General features: G+C 35.2%; 1 long non-coding RNA gene across 2 annotated transcripts in view; it reads right to left on the bottom strand.

Annotated features, from left to right (window-relative positions):
- Window positions 1-13,275: 13,275 nt before the first annotated feature.
- The window catches only part of LOC129034868 (uncharacterized), a 48,385-nt gene continuing 41,735 nt past the window's right edge, over window positions 13,276-19,925 (bottom strand). For both annotated transcript variants that reach the window (XR_008502041.1, XR_008502040.1), the window contains exons 4-5: window positions 15,608-15,669; window positions 13,276-13,487 (exon numbers count right to left, since the gene is read on the bottom strand). This is a non-coding gene — a long non-coding RNA (uncharacterized LOC129034868). The remainder of the gene's footprint in view (window positions 13,488-15,607; window positions 15,670-19,925) is intronic.

The following is a 19,925-nucleotide window of genomic DNA, read 5'->3' as shown; positions in this document are numbered from 1 at the left end:
GAGATGGGGTTTCACCATATTGGCCAGGCTGGGCTCAAACTCCTGACCTTGTGATCCACCTGCCTCGGCCACCCAAAGTGCTGGGATTACAGGCGTGAGCCACCACGCCCAGCTGGATTTGTTTCTTTTTGATGCTTAGTCAAAACGGAAGTTTCCTGTCATCAGGTACACACTCAGTGATTCACATATACAATTATAAATATGCAATTGTTAAAAGTATTTTACACAATAGAATCTTTTAGACAGTCTATGCACTGTATGGCATAAATCTTTAGGCATTCTACAAAAAAATACTTAAGTCTTCAAGTCTCATGTCTTATGCGCCTCAACATATGGGAATATATCTTGTTATATCTGTTGTATCGTGTTCTATAAGTCCCAGATGCCATTGTTCATATAAAAATGATGTATATTTCCTGCTAATGTGGCCCCAAATACTAACTTTGATGAATATGACATAAAATACACCACATGAGGAGGCTATCAACAATAATCTAGTTAATGAGTTCATAATTCTTTAATATAGTTCCCTGCACAAGAAAACTTTAAATGCTCTAAAATCTCGCAACTTATATAGAAAATAAACATAGAGAGGTTTTCCCAAATTTGACAAAAATCTTTAAAAAATCAATGTGGTATTACTAATAACTACTCATAAAGCTGAAACTTTTCTATACTATCAATATTAAAACCAAGTTATAATGATCCTTAAATAATTGGAATTATCTTTTTAATCTGTTTGCCAGAAATTTTCGAAGTTGTTGCTATAAAATTAAAAAGTATGCAGCCAAATTATATAAGAAAATAGTGTTACATATATGTGTTAAAAAGGAAAATTTTTTAAGGTTTTTATTTTGGCCTATGTCATTTGTGGTATTGTCAGCTTTTTAAAAACTGTAATTTGGTTTGATTTCTTTTTCTCATTCCAAATAAATATTATAAAGTGCAAATAATTTGTTGTTAGCTTTTTTTAAATTTATTTTTCTTAGAGAATGAACTACCAAATTAAATAAACCTCTGGCTTCACATAAAACCTAGATTGATGTATATCCTCCCCTTGAAGTGGTCATTCATTTTAATTTTTGTTATTAAGTGCATGTAAACTGGTACTTTACTGTGTTCGTGTTTTGTATTTCTGGAATCACTACTAATATTTTTATGGGTCATATACGTTTTCTTTTCTGTGAAAAGTCTCTATGCCTTTCAACATGTTTTCTATCTTTTAAAAGTTTTTCATACTGAGTTGTGGAAAGTTTTTTTTCTTAAATAACATCTCAATATTTTGTTGGTTATCTGTATCACAAATATTTTCTCCCAGTTTATAATATTTTCACTTGTTTTAATATATCTTTTAATTTATAACAATTTTCAATTTTGATACAGTCAAATTTATAGGTCTTCTTATTTATGGTCAAGTCTTTTTTTAAAAAATGTATTTTATTTTATTTTTTATTTTTTTCCATAGAGTACAGCAAAAGCAGGTTTATTAAGAAGGCAAAGGAGTAAAAGAATGGCTACTCCACAGGCAGAACAGCCTTAAAAAAATATTTTAAATAAACTTTTTCATCCCACTAAACCTAAACACATTCCAAATGAGTTATTTCAAGAAGGTATTTAAACATTTCACTTTTGACATTTATCTTTCATTTTCTGCAGTTTGTGTTTATATAGTGTGAAGTGGCTTCAATTTTTTCTTCTTTCCATATGGATAGTCACTTATTCTCCAATCATCCCTTTCCCTACTGATCTAAAATGTCACTTCTGTCAAAAATCAACATGTGTGGATATGTTTCTGAGTTCTCTGTTCTATTTTGAGTGTCACACTGTTTATCTCCACACTATTCTCATTTATTATAGTTCTACACTATCATATTTATTATAGCTTTATAATAATTCCCATTAGCTAGTTGAGCAATTCTTTCTCTCTGTTCTTTCTGGTTATTATTGGCCCTTTACTCTTCTATATAAAATTTAAAATCATCTTATCATCAGATCATGAATAACCTTGTTATACATTAGAACTGTATTGGATATGATTTTTAGCAAAAGATATACTATTTTCAAATACTACTTCCTTGTAGGCATGAACATGGTACATCATCCCATATATTGAAGTGGTCTTTGTTATCCTTTATTGAAGCAATTTCCCTTTAGTAGTTTTGAATATTTGAAAAAGATACTTGATATTCTGTGATAATATTGTAAATTATCATCTCTCTTTAATTGTAGTATTAGGATGTTTGTTAATGGTAATTAGAAATGCAACTGGGAGGAGCCAAGATGGCCGAATAGGAACAGCTCCGGTCTACAGCTCCCAGCGCGAGCGACGCAGAAGACGGGTGATTTCTGCATTTCCATCTGAGGTACCGTGTTCATCTCACTAGGGAGTGCCAGACAGTGGGCGCAGGTCAGTGGGTGAGCGCACCGTGCGCCAGCCGAAGCAGGGGCGAGGCATTGCCTCACTCGGGAAGCGCAAGGGGTCAGGGAGTTCCCCTTCCAGAGGTGACAGACGGCACCTGGAAAATCGGGCCACTCCCACGCGAATACTGTGCTTTTCCTACGGGCTTAGGAAACGGTGCCCCAGGAGAGTATAGCCCGCACCTGGCTCAGAGGGCCCTACGCCCACGGAGTCTCGCTGATTGCTAGCACAGCAGTCTGAGATCAAGCAGCAAGTCGGCAGCGAGGCTGGGGGAGGGGCGCCCGCCATTGCCCAGGCTCGCTTAGGTAAACAAAGCAGCCTGGAAGCTTGAACTGGGTGGAGCCCACCACAGCTCAAGGAGGCCTGCCTGCCTCTGTAGGCTCCACCTCTGGGGGCAGGGCACAGACAAACAAAAAGACAGCAGTAACCTCTGCAGACTTAAATGTCCCTGTCTGACAGCTGTGAGGAGAGCAGTGGTTCTCCCAGCATGCAGCTGGAGATCTGAGAACGGGCTGACTGCCTCCTCAAGTGGGTCCCTGACCCCTGACCCCCGAGCAGCCTAACTGGGAGGCACCCCCCAGCAGGGGCAGACTGACACCTCACACGGCTGGCCAGGTACTCCAACAGACCTGCAGCTGAGGGTCCTGTCTGTTAGAAGGAAAACTAACAGAAAGGACATCCACACCAAAAACCCATCTGTACATCACCATCATCAAAGACCAAAAGTAGATAAAACCACAAAGATGGGGAAAAAACAGAGCAGAAAAACTGGAAACTCTAAAAACCAGAGAACCTCTCCTCCTCCAAAGGAACGCAGTTCCTCACCAGCAACGGAACAAAGCTGGACGGAGAATGACTTTGACGAACTGAGAGAAGAAGGCTTCAGACGATCAAATTACTCCGAGCTACGGGAGGATATTCAATCCAAAGGCAAAGAAGTTGAAAACTTTGAAAAAAATTTAGAAGAATGTATAACTAGAATAACCAATACAGAGAAGTGCTTAAAGGAGCTGATGGAGCTGAAAACCAAGGCTCGAGAACTACGTGAAGAATGCAGAAGCCTCAGGAGCCGATGCGATCAAATGGAAGAAAGGGTATCAGCCCTGGAAGATGAAATGAATGAAATGAAGCGAGAAGGGAAGTTTAGAGAAAAAAGAATAAAAAGAAACGAGCAAAGCCTCCAAGAAATGTGGGACTATGTGAAAAGACCAAATCTACGTCTGATTGGTGTACCTGAAAGTGATGGGGAGAATGGAAACAAGTTGGAAAACACTCTGCAGGATATTATCCAGGAGAACTTCCCCAATCTAGCAAGGCAGGCCAACATTCAGATTCAGGAAATACAGAGAACGCCACAAAGATACTCTTCGAGAAGAGCAACTCCAAGACACATAATTGTCAGATTCACCAAAGTTGAAATGAAGGAAAAAATGTTAAGGGCAGCCAGAGAGAAAGGACGGGTTACCATCAAAGGGAAGCCCATCAGACTAACAGCGGATCTCTCGGCAGAAACCCTACAAGCCAGAAGAGAGTGGGGGCCAATATTCAACATTCTTAAAGAAAAGAATTTTCAACCCAGAATTTCATATCCTGCCAAACTAAGCTTCATAAGTGAAGGAGAAATAAAATACTTTACAGACAAGCAAATGCTGAGAGATTTTGTCACCACCAGGCCTGCCCTAAAAGAGCTCTTGAAGGAAGCGCTAAACATGGAAAGGCACAACCGGTACCAGCCACTGCAAAATCATACCGAAATGTAAAGACCATTGAGACTAGGAAGAGACTGCATCAACTAACGAGCAAAACATCGAGCTAACATCATAATGACAGGATCAAATTCACACATAACAATATTAACTTTAAATGTAAATGGACTAAATGGTCCAATTAAAAGACACAGACTGGCAAATTGGATAAAGACTCAAGACCCATCAGTGTGCTGTATTCAGGAAACCCATCTCATGTGCAGAGACACACATAGGCTCAAAATAAAAGGATGGAGGAAGATCTACCAAGCAAATGGAAAACAAAAAAAGGCAGGGGTTGCAATCCTAGTCTCTGATAAAACAGACTTTAAACCAACAAAGATCAAAAGAGACAAAGAAGGCCATTACATAATGGTAAAGGGATTAATTCAACAAGAAGAGCTAACTATCCTAAATATATATGCACCCAATACAGGAGCACCCAGATTCATAAAGCAAGTCCTGAGTGACCTACAAAGAGACTTAGACTCCCACACATTAATAATGGGAGACTTTAACACCCCACTGTCAACATTAGACAGATCAACGAGACAGAAAGTCAGCAAGGATACCCAGGAATTGAACTCAGCTCTGCACCAAGCAGACCTAATAGACATCTACAGAACTCTCCACCCCAAATCAACAGAATATACATTTTTTTCAGCACCACACCACACCTATTCCAAAATTGACCATATCCTTGGAAGTAAAGCTCTCCTCAATAAATGTAAAAGAACAGAAATTGTGACAAACTGTCTCTCAGATCACAGTGCAATCAAGCTAGAACTCAGGATTAAGAATCTCACTCAAAACCGCTCAACTACGTGGAAACTGAACAACCTGCTCCTGAATGACTACTGGGTACATAACGAAATGAAGGCAGAAATAAAGATGTTCTTTGAAACCAACGAGAACCAAGACACAACATACCAGAATCTCTGGGATGCATTCAAAGCAGTGTGTAGAGGGAAATTTATAGCACTAAATGCCCACAAGAGAAAGCAGGAAAGATCCAAAATTGACACCCTAACATCACAATTAAAAGAACTAGAAAAGCAAGAGCAAACACATTCAAAAGCTAGCAGAAGGCAAGAAATAACTAAAATCAGAGCAGAACTGAAGGAAATAGAGACACAAAAAACCCTTCAAAAAATCAATGAATCCAGGAGCTGGTTTTTTGAAAGGATCAACAAAATTGATAGACCGCTAGCAAGATTAATAAAGAAAAAAAGAGAGAAGAATCAAATAGATGCAATAAAAAATGATAAAGGGGATATCACCACCGATCCCACAGAAATACAAACTACCATCAGAGAATATTACAAACACCTCTATGCAAATAAACTAGAAAATCTAGAAGAAATGGATAAATTCCTCAACACATACACCCTCCCAAGACTAAACCAAGAAGAAGTTCAATCTCTGAATAGACCAATAACAGGAGCTGAAATTATGGCAATAATCAATAGCTTACCAACCAAAAAAAGTCCAGGACCAGATGGGTTCACAGCCGAATTCTACCAGAGGTACAAGGAGGAGCTGGTACCATTCCTTCTGAAACTATTCCAATCAATAGAAAAAGAGGGAATCCTCCCTAACTCATTTTATGAGGCCAGCATCATCCTGATACCAAAGCCTGGCAGAGACACAACAAAAAAAGAGAATTTTAGACCAATATCCTTGATGAACATTGATGCAAAAATCCTCAATAAAATACTGGCAAACAGAATCCAGCAGCACATCAAAAAGCTTATCCACCATGATCAAGTGGGCTTCATCCCTGGGATGCAAGGCTGGTTCAATATACGCAAATCAATAAATGTAATCCAGCATATAAACAGAACCAAAGACAAAAACCACATGATTATCTCAATAGATGCAGAAAAGGCCTTTGACAAAATTCAACAACCCTTCATGCTAAAAACTCTCAATAAATTAGGAATTGATGGGACGTATCTCAAAATAATAAGAGCTATTTATGACAAACCCACAGCCAATATCATACTGAATGGGCAAAAACTGAAAGCATTCCCTTTGAAAACTGGCACAAGACAGGGATGCCCTCTCTCGCCACTTCTATTCAACATAGTGTTGGAAGTTCTGGCCAGGGCAATTAGGCAGGAGAAGGAAATCAAGGGTATTCAATTAGGAAAAGAGGAAGTCAAATTGTCCCTGTTTGCAGATGACATGATAGTATATCTAGAAAACCCCATTGTCTCAGCCCAAAATCTCCTTAAGCTGATAAGCAACTTCAGCAAAGTCTCAGGATACAAAATCAATGTGCAAAAATCACAAGCATTCTTATACATCAATAACAGACAAACAGAGAGCCAAATCATGAGTGAACTCCCATTCACAATTGCTTCAAAGAGAATAAAATACCTAGGAATCCAACTTACAAGGGATGTGAAAGACCTCTTCAAGGAGAACTACAAACCACTGCTCAAGGAAATAAAAGAGGATACAAACAAATGGAAGAACATTCCATGCTCATGGGTAGGAAGAATCAATATCATGAAAATGGCCATCCTTCCCAAGGTAATTTACAGATTCAATGCCATCCCCATCAAGCTACCAATGACTTTCTTCACAGAATTGGAAAAAACTACTTTAAAGTTCATATGGAACCAAAAAAGAGCCCGCATCGCCAAGTCAATCCTAAGCCAAAAGAACAAAGCTGGAGGCATCACGCTACCTGACTTCAAACTATACTACAAGGCTACAGTAACCAAAACAGCATGGTACTGGTACCAAAACAGAGATATAGATCAATGGAACAGAACAGAGCCGTCAGAAATAATGCCACATATCTACAACCATCTGATCTTTGACAAACCTGAGAAAAACAAGAAATGGGGAAAGGATTCCCTATTTAATAAATGGTGCTGGGAAAACTGGCTAGCCATATGTAGAAAGCTGAAACTGGATCCCTTCCTTACACCTTATACAAAAATCAATTCAAGATGGATTAAAGACTTAAATGTTAGACCTAAAACCATAAAAACCCTAGAAGAAAACCTAGGCAATACCATTCAGGACATAGGCATGGGCAAGGACTTCATGTCTAAAACACCAAAAGCAATGGCAACAAAAGCCAAAATTGACAAATGGGATCTAATTAAACTAAAGAGCTTCTGCACAGCAAAGGAAACTACCATCAGAGTGAACAGGCAACCTACAAAATGGGAGAAAATTTTCGCAACCTACTCATCTGACAAAGGGCTAATATCCAGAATCTACAATGAACTCCAACAAATTTACAAGAAAAAAACAAACAACCCCATCAAAAAGTGGGCGAAGGACATGAACAGACACTTCTCAAAAGAAGACATTTATGCAGCCAAAAGACACATGAAAAAATGCTCACCATCACTGGCCATCAGAGAAATGCAAATCAAAACCACAATGAGATACCATCTCACACCAGTTAGAATGGCGATCATTAAAAAGTCAGGAAACAACAGGTGCTGGAGAGGACGTGGAGAAATAGGAACACTTTTACACTGTTGGTGGGACTGTAAACTAGTTCAACCATTGTGGAAGTCAGTGTGGCGATTCCTCAGGGATCTAGAACTAGAAATTCCATTCGACCCAGCCATCCCATTACTGGGTATATACCCAAAGGACTATAAATCATGCTGCTATAAAGACACATGCACACGTATGTTTATTGCGGCTTTATTCACAATAGCAAAGACTTGGAACCAACCCAAATGTCCAACAATGATAGACTGGATTAAGAAAATGTGGCACATCTACACCATGGAATACTATGCAGCCATAAGAAATGATGAGTTCATGTCCTTTGTAGGGACATGGATGAAATTGGAAATCATCATTCTCAGTAAACTATCGCAAGAACAAAAAACCAAACACCGCATATTCTCACTCATAGGTGGGAATTGAACAATGAGAACACATGGACACAGGAAGGGGAACATCACACTTCAGGGACTGTTGTGGGTTGGGGGGAGGGGGGAGGGATAACATTGGGAGATATACCTAATGCTAGATGACGAGTTGGTGGGTGCAGTGCACCAGCATGGCACATGTATACATATGTAACTTACTGCACATTGGGCACATGTACCATAAAACCTAAAGTATAATAATAAGAATAATAATAATTACAATAAAAGAAAAAAAAAAAAAAAGAAATGCAACTGACAAATGTTGTATTAATATTTAATTAAATGTTAATTTTATATACAACCAATTTACTAAATTATTTGTAGTAATTTAAAGACTTCATTTTTTATATAAATGATTACATCTTTCCTAATTTGCATCTTTATGTCTCCATTTGTTTTCTTGTCTTATTGCACTTGCTAAGACTTCTAATACAATGTTGCATGAGAGTACTGATATTGTGCATCCTTGTCTTAGTCCTGCTTATAAAGGGAACTCTTTAAATCTTTCCCCTTTCAGGAAAATATTTACCCTATGTATACCATTTTTATAAGGTTAAAGATATTCTTTCCTATTTCTTATTTCCTAATAATATATATATTAAATTTTATTAAATATTTCTCTTCAATTTAAGTAAATGATCATCTTTCCTCTCTTTTAATATGTTAATTTGTCAAATTGAATGTATGAAATTGAAAATATTGATCTGTTTTCATATAACCAGAATATAATGTTGGCCAAGGTATATTTTTTGAAAAATACATTAGGATTCAATTTGCTATTATAATGTTCTCTTTAGGATATTGCATCTACATTTATGAGTAAAATGTGTCCATTATTTGCCTTTATTGTGATATATATATTTTTTATTTTAATATCAGGTGTTTCCAGAAGTAGTAGAATTAGTTTGAAAGATTTCCTCTTTTTTATTGTCTTTAAGATTTGGCCTGATCTGTTATTTGAAATTGTCTTGCATTTCTATTGCTAAAAGATTAGCTGTTCATCTTTCAATACTTTGAACATAATCTGCCTTTTTTTCCTCACATTTTTTAACATATCTTTTTATTTGATGTTCTGCAGACATTTCTGGATGTGGATTTCTTTTGACTTGTTCTACAAATAATATATTGGACTTCTTGAATTTTTGGTTTGATATCCTTTATCAGTTAGGGAATATTCTCAGACATTCTCTTTTTGCTAATTCATTCTTTTCTCTCTATCTGGTTCACTAATTAGGAGTATATTAGACTTTCTTAGTTAATTTTATCATTTCCTAACCTATTTTTCATAGTTTCCACGTTTTTTCTCTATGTTCTATACTCTGTTTAATTTCTTCTCAACTGTCCTCCATCTTGCTAACTCTCTCTGTTGTTTTCAATATAATGATATAGACATTCATTGAGTTTCTCATTCAATTTTTATATTTTTAGTTTCTGTGAGTTCTCTATTTTCAAAGCTCCTTTACTTTTCCTTATAGCTTCCAGATCCCTGGAGATAGAGATCACCTTGTGTTTTGTTTTTCAAATTCTAACCAGCATAATTACTTTTTATTCTAATAATGTGATTATATGATGAATTTATGGTCTGTTTTTGTTGTTTGATTTTTGATTTTTTTAAGGGGAGGGGGTGGCCTGATTCTTACACATAGTATATCATCTCCTTGAGTATTTTTAAATTTTTTTCTTTCTTAGAATTGCTCATGGTTTGAGGACAAAATATTGATGAGAATTCTTTGAGTTCTAAGATGAAGATGTGCTCCTCTAGAGATTTTTTTTTTCTGCCTTTTTAAGATCTTTGAAAGTACTACCAATCTCCAACAACTTTACTGTAAATTTATCACTCGTTTTTATGGGTTACCTGTACAATATGAATTTTTGACTGCAAATTCACCTGAGGACCAGCCTGTAGTTACTACTTTGCAAAGCCAATTTTATAATATACACTTGCTTTTGGAATTTAATGTTGGTGACTTATTCAAATAATGTAATTGGTTGTGTTTAAGATTAACAAACCAACTTTGAGCTTGCATTGCAATTAGTCTAAGTACTTGAGGAATAGGAGATCTGCTATTTTCTTTAGATCCTAGTTTCTGTGATAGCTTTATAACACCTGTGTAACTGAAGTGATCTGATTGCTACAAATGTATGAATTCATTTTAGTATTTAAGGTTAGATGGGTTTATTAGCTATTTAGTTATAAAATTCATCATTGGATTTTTACAAGAAGCTGATTTGGCTAGAGCCCAAAAACTGGAGATGCATTTATGGTATTGCTTATTTGTAAACATTTTGCTTAATCAGCCTAAACTTTTAAGCAGTAGAAAAATGAATAGATACTGTGAATAACAATTTAAGCACCAGAGTAGTTTTAAATACCTTTATTTAAAGGAGAATACCACTCTGGTGCCTTCCTTAGCAATCCACAAATATATTTAATGTAAGGTTTTTCATCCTTCTAATTAACTACTGAGCTTCTTAAAGAAAAAAATGCATACATTTTTAAAAAGTCTGTTTAGCTTATGGAAACATAATATTCACTCTAAAGTGGCACTTAATAGATTTTTCTATCATTGCACATCTGTAAGTTCAATGGTCATTATCTTTATTTATTTAGCACCAAATTCTAAAGTAACAGATGTGCTGAGATAAATTTGATGCAAAAATTCTTTACAAAAATTTGTACATGTGTGATATATATTATGACATACATACGTTTTCCCTCTTAGCACAGATACTTAGCACTTCACATAAATGAGGCTGTGATTATGGATCCCAATCTTATGTGCTTTTAGCTGTACAGAGATAAAATACATTACACTTCAGAGCATAAAGTTAGTACTCCTTAGGTTGTATGAAATAGAAACCTACTCGGCTTGAGTAAAAAGGTAATTTATTAGGACAGCAATATACCCGGGCCTCAGGAACAGAATTAGAATGGCAACACACTAAAGAATCCATTAAATTTCTCTCTTGGTGCCTATCATGTCTACTTCTCTCTGTATGTCATGCTTTATTTTTCTCCTTGGTCACAAAATAGTTTTTTCTTGTTTAGTCTCATAGGTAGAAAACTACCAACACGTGCTATGGAATTTATGTAAAGTCATGAAGTAATTGAGAAACACTGAATTGACTTTGTCTGGATCTCAGTTCCCAATATTTGAAAAGGGGATAGATTGGTTGAGTTTAGGGCTCATCCCTGTGGTATAAGTGATGAGCAAGTGTGAATGCGGTGGCTGCTACATTACCAGTGTTGATGAAAGGAGAAGGGAATGTTTCCAGAATATAGATGCTGGAAAAAAATTTAGTAATTGTCTGCTTATAGCCAGAGGCTGCATGTGGGGCCTATGGAATACCACCAATATTACCAGGAAGCCTGTTAGACGTTTAGACTCTCAAACCTACCCTACCCCTTATGAATTAGGATTTGCATTTGTCAAGATTCTCAAGTGATTTGTATCACATTAAAAATTAAAAACATGGTTCTGGTCTGTTAAAAAGTCAGTATCCAGGTGTGTGAAAAATTGGTTTTATTTCAAGGTACATTTTACTCCTAACTAGACTTAACATTTAGCTTTCTGAGTTAAACCTTTGCATCCTGGAAGAATCCCTATCAACTGTTTTATAAATATATTTTACAAATTATAATATAAAGGGAATCTTTAGAGTGACTGTGTATATTACTGCAAATTCATTTCCCCTGGTGGAAAATCAAACAATTTAAGGTACAGGTCTTAATAATGTGGGTCAATAGTTTCAATTTTATATATAAAAGATAGCACAATATATCCACTGACAACGTATTTCTAATATTTCTAGATTTTACTAGTATGATACATTTACATTAATCACCAAAGAAATAGCTAATTTGGCAACTCAGATGGAAACAAGTGATCCAAGTAACCTAGGTAAAAATGTTTAAAGTAATGGAAGTCTTTAGCTCTTAGGTATTATATACCTTTAATTTTCACATAGGTGTGTGTTGTGGAGTAAAACATTATTAGCTAGGTGTTATTAATGCTTATTACATGCCAGAAACATTTCCAAATAATTTACATAGATTTTCTGATTCATGTTTGTTTCTGTTTAGATGGTGATATAACTCAATTTTTACAAATATGGTTGTTTTCAGCTAGGTTTTCTTTTTTGTTTTTATTACTGTAGTATACATCTTGACTCTAAAGCTTGGCATATGAAGTTGAACAGACATGGATTTGAATTGTGGTTCAACCTCTTGTTGCATAAGCTCAAGTAAGGCATATCAACTTCTTAAGCCTCAGTTCCCTGTCTGTAAAGCGAAAATAATAATTATACTTTCTATATAGAGTTAGGAGGATTAAAAGAGAAACATGTATATATTCTAGCATAGGGGAAGCATCAATAAAAATTAGTTTTTGTTATAATTATGTACTTTATTATATGCTCATTTTTAATTTCATTTGGTTCATGACAGTAAGTTTCTTCATGTTGTTTTTAGAAATAGTTTTACTCTGTCTGATTACTTGGAAAAGGAGCTTTCTTCTTAAAATCAGTCTGTTTCTTACTGAGCCAAGTGTGGTTGTTTTGGGTTAGTAATTGTCATTAGATCTCTTTTTTAAATAGGAACTTGAAAACAACATGTGTTACCTGAATTTTACTATCAAAGCCATTTGGAGTTTTTCACTTAATTCTTTGTTTAGGTTGACTTCATGTAATCTTATACCGTGGTATATACACAATGTCAGAAACAGGTAAGCAGAGAGAAAAGTCAACATGGAAGACATTGTTTGGTGATGTTTACATATATTTTTGCCAAATTTCTTTCCATAAATAGAACTCTAACTTTCTAATTAAATATTAGATTTGCCACAGATATCCTATGCAACATTTTAGGTCCAAAACTCTAGGTTAGAAAGTTCTGTGGTAAATTTATGCCTCGTTATAATCACAAAGATAATTTTTGATCTCATCAAAACTGATTTTTAAAAAAACTTTGCAAATAGCCTTTAATATCTCTGTAACACATGGGGTTAGGTGGAATATTATTCTGATTCAATATTTTATTTCTTGTGTCTCATCTCATATACTTTCTAAGATGAAAAATTTAGGTAGAATATATTTCACATAAAAACACATTAAATTCTTTATTTTAGAGTTATAGCAGACTATAAATAATGTTATTCTTATTTTCTCAAGCTTGAAATGAACTGAAAGATAGATTCGGGGTCAAGGAGCAAAATATCATGTTTATTTCCAATTATGATTAATTGTCAAAGGTAAATTTAAATGTAAGGCTAGGTTGTTCGTTAATAATCCATTTCTGTATTAGACTAACTCATGCCATTAGTGGGAGAACTGTACAATTCTAGAGCGGACATACGAGGCCTTTTTTCAATACCTTTGTAGATGAGTCAAAGAACAACTCAGCATACATGCCTCCTGCAGACAAAATAGAAGGACAGCAGTTGCCAAGAGTCATACATGTTTCTTTCTTTCAACACCATCATCAGGATAATTTCTCTTCCTACCATCAAAGCAATTTGAGCTTCTTCCTATTTTTTTCCTCAAGATAATTCAGCAAGATGCCACGCAATTTTAATTATACAATGGAACCGAAGGCATTCTAAGAACTGGTAAATAATAGTATTTTAACATTCTGAATAGTTATTAGAATCTAAGAAGAGATTATTCAACTGAAGTGTTCTAAATAGTATTTGATGTTTTATATAAGAATAAGTTGGGATTTACAACACTCAGAAAAATAAAGTCTAGCCTATTCTTTGGAAATATGAATTAAAATATAACATTGAATATATATTTTAAATGCTGTTGAATTCCTTTTTAACATTGTCAATTAAAGGATATACCTTCTTTACCAAACCTCTTCTAAGTTTGTGTGTTTTCTTCTGCTCAACTTTTTCCCTAATATTTTAATTTCAGGAACTGAAGGAAGCTCGTTGGTTAAGTCTCAGGGCAAAGCATTAATTATAATGCAATTACATAGATAGAAATCTCAAGTATCAAATTTAGAATATGTTTTTACTTTTCTTTTTCATCAGATCAACTCAATTTACTTGGATTCCTCCAGCTCCAACCTCAATTAGACTCATTACATCATCATAAGAAGATAATCTCTTCCCATGAAACCTTGTGTGTGGAATGCATAAGAAAGCCTGGAGACAAGATTTATTTGTCAAAGTTCTAGGCTCTAAAATTTAATGAGTGGAAAAAGAAACTTGAATTCTGCATCTCCTTGCCTGTTTATCCTTCTATGTTCTACCTTTATATTTATTTTCTTTTTAATCTCCAAACTTCTTTAGAAGCTTATTTTCTTTTTATTTTTCAACATAAAAACTAAATTATAGCTATTGATTGATAGTAGGTAACAAAATACTATCGATTTGTAGTACGGCACAAATTTTAATACTATTGATTTTGTAGTGTGGTAACAAGTCACTAGCTAGTATACAGAAATCTTACATATTAATTGTTGTTTTCAAGACTATTGTTTGTGTTTTTTAAAAACCTTGCAACTTTTATCACTTACTTTAAATGAAAAGTGTCTGAAACAGATTTTGTGACATCAGCTTTCTCAATACAATTACCCATTTAAAAATACACGTGTTGGGTATTAGTGACATTATTAAAGATGATTAAACTATTCTCTCTGGACAGTTTAATGGCATTCTTACTGCATACAAGCCAGCCATCTGGTTTACCTAAAGAGAGTTTAAAGGATGATGTCACCAGGGTACCTAATCTACATTTAAAACACTGCACTGCATATACAAGACTGTTATTGGAAACATATGTCTGCTTTAAAAAATGCCTGCCATTTCATTCATTGTGAACCAGATTCTATCAGTGACAAAAATTTCTCAGGAAGTAAGCTGGCATTTTTGAATTTATTAAATTACTACTAAAAGGCACAACATCTTAAAAGTAGTCTCATATTTCTTTTGCACCAATTATACTACTTAATTTAAGGAGAAAGTTCCCCTATAAGAAATTCTGTGTATTATTGTTGAGAAGGCATAGCAAAAGTTTTCACTCTATTGACCAGCACTTATATTCTTTCATGTTTAAAGAAAGGAAGGTCAACATTTAACCTCACAGCAAAATTATTGACCTATTTCCACAGAGAGTTTTTAAAAAATTGAAAAATTGACTGAATTCAGACAGGAAATGCAGAAGTCATATTATGGGGGAAATTTAAAAGAAATAATCAGAACAAAGTACTCTTCTGGGGTTTACATAGTGTTTCAGTGACTTCATTTTTAAAAGGAAGAGTACTTTGAAATAAACTACCTTAAGGTACAGGAGAAATGATATCAGGTCTTAAGCATTAGAAATACACAAGATTAAAGACTTTTGTAATAATTACTGAGGTTAGAAGGCAAACATTTATAGGATATACATTGTATCTATACAGTGAATTTTAAGTTTTACTTTAAAAGATTACTTGAGAGGTTTCTCCTTCACATTATCTTATAATTTCTTTAAAATATTTTTTCTTGAAAGACAAGAATATTTAGATTAGCAAAATTCATTTTACTTACATTTGGAAGTAATTGCTCCTCAGAATTGAAGGGGGTGGTAAATATCAAACAAAATCATATTTCTGTGAGCAAGGATAAAGACAAAGAGGTTTTTGGATAGGCAACCATCCACCTCTGCTTAAAGGGCTTATTTGAAATTACTCTTGATGTAGTCAAATTATTCAATGCACTTGAAGTATAATGTTAATGTATTGCTACATTCATGTATTAATTGATGTATTTCTTATGAAAGCTAACCCCCCAATTAAAAAATATATATAGTCAAATGTAATATGATAACATAAAAATGCAACTTAAAGCCAATGAAAATAGATAACAAATAAAAGTGGGTACAAGCTATAAATGATCTAGAAATAATATGGTCTTCTCCCAAGCATATTTTATTCTTTTGTTTGTTTATTAGTGTATCAGATTACATATATAGAATGGTCTTAGATTTATCAATTATCAAAAATTTAATGTTGTACTAAAATGTGGTATTTTTCTATAGGCTAGTGAGTATCCATAAAGTTAGAGTTCAACAATTTCCAAGCTGGGTTTCTCTTAGGAGATAATTCAGCATTATAAGTTTTGGAAATAAAACACAACCTGTGTTTTAATCCATTGCGATTCATCTGAAGATTAAGTTAGTCTTCATACACTAACTGTGTGGTTCAGTGTGAGTCACATAATCTCTTGGAGACTGTTTTCATGTCTGCAATCTGGGAAAATTTTAAGGTATTGTGCACATGATAGATATTTATTCCAGGGCTGCCTAACAAATTATCCAAAATGTAATGGTATGAAACACCCATACTTATGGATTGTGTGAGTCTACAAGTCAGGGTACAATTTAATATTTCAGTTTTCATGTCTGCTCTGCAATGTCTTTGGCCTCAGCTGGAAGACTTGAAGTTGGAGGCTGGAATTATCTGAAGAAATCATCTACCAATATATCTAGAGTTGATGCTAACTGTCATGTGAGGGCCTTTGTATCTCTGCACATCAGCTCTCTAAGTGAGGGCTAGTTTAGGCTTCCTCACAGCAAGCTGGTTTGCTAGGGTAATTGTCTTGAGACAGCACCAAGTAGAAGCTGCACCCTTTATGTAACCTAGCCTGCGAAGTCGCATGACATCATACTGCCATGCTCTGTGGGTTAAGGCTGTCACAAGCCCTTGTTGGATTCAAGTAGGAGAAAAATGGAACCCAATCTATTGATGGGAGATTTTCATTCACATTATGAAAAGAGCATGTGGGATGGGGGTGCATATATTGTGTGATTATTTTTAGAAAATTAAATCTTCTGCAGTACTCAACGTACAGCAGCTATTACTACCTTTATATGACATAGTATGAAATTGTGGAAAAAGCAAGGATTGGTGGTCAGGACATTTGCCACTTTTAACTTAAAAGTCCTTATGAAATAGTCTCTTACATTCTTCATCTATTAAACTAGGAGGATACACTTATTTTCAAGGGTTATTTTGAGGATTAGAGAGATATTAGGCAAAAATATTTGAAGATACTTAATGCTCCTCCGCCTCCTTCATCATATTTTTATTCCACAGGAAATGGCACTAGAAATGCCTTTATCTGCTATTAAGTCAAAGAGTACCAACAGGCTAAAAGAAGTTACTAATGGGCCAAAAGGATGGATTTCTGCTTAGAATCAAATTTGGAATTGTATGCTAAGGACAGGGCAAAGATGTAATTTTTTATATGGAAAAATCCAGTATCACCAACAAGCTTGAAGAACAAATCGAATCACAAACACACAGAATCTTAGAAAAGGAAGGTGGCTGATAGGGCAAACACATTTAATAGATAAGGGAATCAACGGAGGTTAAATTGCTTGCTAAAGGTTACACTCTAAGGAGCAAATGTGCTGCTTAAATTCATGTCTGCTAACTTGTTAAGTTCAAGTCTCTAATATACATTTTCTTTATAGCTTTTTTTTTTCTTGGAACAGAATCATACATTAATTACAATTGAGTATATTATTTGTGTGAATATAGTAATAATGTGATTATAATAGCTAATGAATTAATATCTTAGGATAATTTTTCAAAATCTTTGTTACAGTAGAAGGAGTAATTATTCTTCATTATGAGAAATAATCAGGAATATTAAAGTCAAGGTGTCAGTAGGGCTGGTTCCTCCTGCAGGATTATTTCTCATAATATTTCTCAGAAACTTAAAAATGGTTGAAATCATTTCCAAACAGTTTCTTTTAAAAAATGTGCATTTTAGTTTTTGAATATTTATGAAATTGGTTAATTAAAAAATCCATGTGTGGTTGGATGGACCATAGATGTATACACAGTGAGCCAGTCAATTTTCTTATCATGGAATATAGCATGGTGGCTAAAGACAAGGACTTTTGAATCCAACTGCCTGGACTGGATCCTACTTCTGTCAACTTAAGTTAACTTTCCTGTACCTCCAGTCCCTCACCTATAAAAAGGGATAATGACAGTTTCTACATTGAGTGGTTGTGAGGAGTAAGTGCTGTATTACTTTTCTGTTGCTACTGTAGCAAATTAACACAAACTTAGTGGCATAAAATAACACAGATGTGTTATGCTGTGGTTCTAGAGCTTAGAATTCTTAACCATTTCTTTAGGTTAAAGTCAAGGTGTCAGTAGGGCTGGTTTCTTCCGCAGGCTCTGAGGAGCAGAATCTGTTTTCCCACTTTTTCAACTGCTAGTGACCACCTACATTTCTTGTGATCATATTTTGAGGCCACTCAAAGAATCCAGGATTGACTTCCCATTTCAACATACTTTTTTTTTTTTTTTAATTATACTTTACATTCTGGAGTACACGTGCAGAAAGTGCAGTTTTGTTAAGATAAGTATATACATACCATGGTGGTTTGCTGCAGCCATCAACCTGTCACCTACATTAGCTATTTCTCCTAATGCTATCTCTCCCCTAACCCCAAAACCCCCAACAGGCCCCAGTATATGATGTTCCCCTCCCTGTTTCCATGTGTTCTCATTGTTAAACTCTCACTTACGAGTGAGAACATGTGGTGTTTGGCTTTCTGTTCTTGTGATAGTTTGCTGAGAATGATGGTTTCCAGCTTCATCCATGTCCCTGCAAAGGACATGAATTCATCCTTTTTTATGGCTGCATAGTGTTCTATGGTGTATATATGCCACATTTTCTTTATCCAGTCTATCATTGATCAGCATTTGGGTTGGTTCCAAGTCTTCGCTATTGTGAATAGTGCCACAGTAAACATACGTGTGCATCAACATACTTAGTTTAATGACATTCTAAAGTTCCTTTTGCCATATAAGGAAACATTTATAGGTTCTGGGATTAGGATGCAGATAATTTTAGGTGCCATTATTCATCCTACCATAAATGTGATGCTGCATGTAAGTACTTTACACTACCTCTAAGTAAATGCTTACTCAATAAATGCTGTAAGTTACTGTTATTGTGAAATAGGTGAATTTATAGTTATACACATTGGGATCATGTGCTTCCTTCAAAACTACACTGTTGTGTGATATATTTGTATTAGTCCACTCTCACACTGCTATAAAGAACTGCTTGAGACTGGGCAATTTATAAATAAAAGAGGTTTAATGGACTCACACTTCCACATGGCTGGGGAGGCCTCAATCATGGCGGAAGGTGAAGGAGGAGTAAAGGCACGTCTTGCATGGCAGCAGGCAAGAGAGTGTGTGCAGGGGAACTGCCCTTTATAAAACAATCAGTTCTCATGAGAGTTTGTCACTAGAATGAGAATAGCATGGGAAAAATCCATCCCCATGATTCAGTTACTTCCCATCGGGTTCCTTCCATGACATGTGGGGATTATGGGAGCTGCAATTCAAAATGAGATTTTGGTGGGGACACAGCCAAACCTTATGAGTATTATTCAAAGAACATGGATTACAAAAACAATAAGGGTGGAAATTGCCTTTCTCTCTGAGCCTCACCTTGTGGAATACTGGGATTCCAAGGACACCCAATCCCTTCTTTTCCTTCACATTATTCTAAGTAAGCACATTTGCATTCTGTGGTACTTTTAAATCTTCTTTTCTGCCTATTTCCTGATTTTCACTTTTCATCCTTTGATCTGCAAAAATGTCCACCTTGCATTTTTCCTGTATTATTGATACGTCGTGGCTCTGCTGTTGATGTATCCAGCTCTGGCACTGAGACTGAGCTGGCTCATCACCATGAGTCCTCAACCACGGATGCAAGGCAGAGCTTCTTTCTCCCTTCATCACCCTGATATTTTTGACCCAGTATTTGAGCCCTCCTCCTCACCTGCATTTCTATTTTTTAACCAGGTCTAATGTACACTCCATAATTAATT

The sequence above is a fragment of the Pongo pygmaeus genome, chromosome 3 (assembly GCF_028885625.2).
Source record: "Pongo pygmaeus isolate AG05252 chromosome 3, NHGRI_mPonPyg2-v2.0_pri, whole genome shotgun sequence".
Taxonomy (NCBI): domain Eukaryota; kingdom Metazoa; phylum Chordata; class Mammalia; order Primates; family Hominidae; genus Pongo; species Pongo pygmaeus.
This window is presented reverse-complemented; position numbering and strand designations above follow the sequence as displayed.